General features: G+C 40.4%; 1 protein-coding gene across 1 annotated transcript in view; it reads left to right on the forward strand.

Annotated features, from left to right (window-relative positions):
• Positions 1 to 642: 642 nt before the first annotated feature.
• The window catches only part of tmem170b (transmembrane protein 170B), a 6,697-nt gene continuing 6,451 nt past the window's right edge, over positions 643 to 888 (forward strand). Inside the window, exon 1 of the mRNA XM_084695407.1 lies at positions 643 to 888. This exon is cut by the window's right edge and continues 358 nt beyond it. The gene's annotated coding sequence lies outside the window, so the exon portion shown is untranslated.

Below are 888 nucleotides of genomic sequence, written 5' to 3' on the forward strand. Positions count from 1 at the left end.
AATACTATGATCCTTTAGAGAATTGTTCCAATTCAAAACACCTCTCTCTCTCTCTCTCTCTCTCTCTCTCTCTCTCCATCTCTCTTTCTCTCTCTCTCTCTCTCTCTCTCTCTCTCTCTCTCTCTCTCTCTCTCTCTCTCTCAGACACCAACATTTTGTTTTCACCAGGCATGAGATCGATACTCTGTGTAAATGGTGCCTGCATGCTCTAGAAACAGTCAATGAGCATTTTGTTCATCCTAATGTCGAAGCCACGGTCTGCCAGTTATACTAGCCTAGAAGGAGACACATCAAGCAGAAATATGACTGTTTTTAGAAATGAATTCCCTCAGTTATATATATATCCGAAGCTCTTTGCTGAATTTGCACAAGATTGGACTTCCTGACAGATTTATGTGTGACGTTCTGGAGTAACTGGAATATATTGAATAACCATTGGTTTATCAGGCGTTTGGGGACTGACGCCTCGGTGACGAATCAGAACCACGGACAACGACCAGCATCGATCAGACGTCACGGACAACGCCCTGAATTTGCACACAGTAGGCAAATTGTTCATGTACACAGTATAAATGTTTAGCGGTAACTGACAAAGGAAATACAATCGAAGATTTTGGATTCCACGTACAGAAGACACATGAACGAATAGGCATAACCTACACCCGATTCCTTAGGCTACCAGTATTTAAAGTTTTTCCTGTTTATTTTATTTATTCACCCGACAATGATTACGTACGTGCATATGTAATTGCTGATTAGACAAGTTACAGAATTTGCTTTAATTTCATTTTAAATATCTTCGATATAGGCTTCGATATCCTGTTGCAAACTCCTTCAACTAGCTACGGTCTCTTTAAGAGTTATGTACGAAGGTTGGCTGATGTAGGA

Source organism: Hypomesus nipponensis, chromosome 4 (assembly GCF_054491055.1).
Source record: "Hypomesus nipponensis isolate SF chromosome 4, ASM5449105v1, whole genome shotgun sequence".
NCBI lineage: Eukaryota > Metazoa > Chordata > Actinopteri > Osmeriformes > Osmeridae > Hypomesus > Hypomesus nipponensis.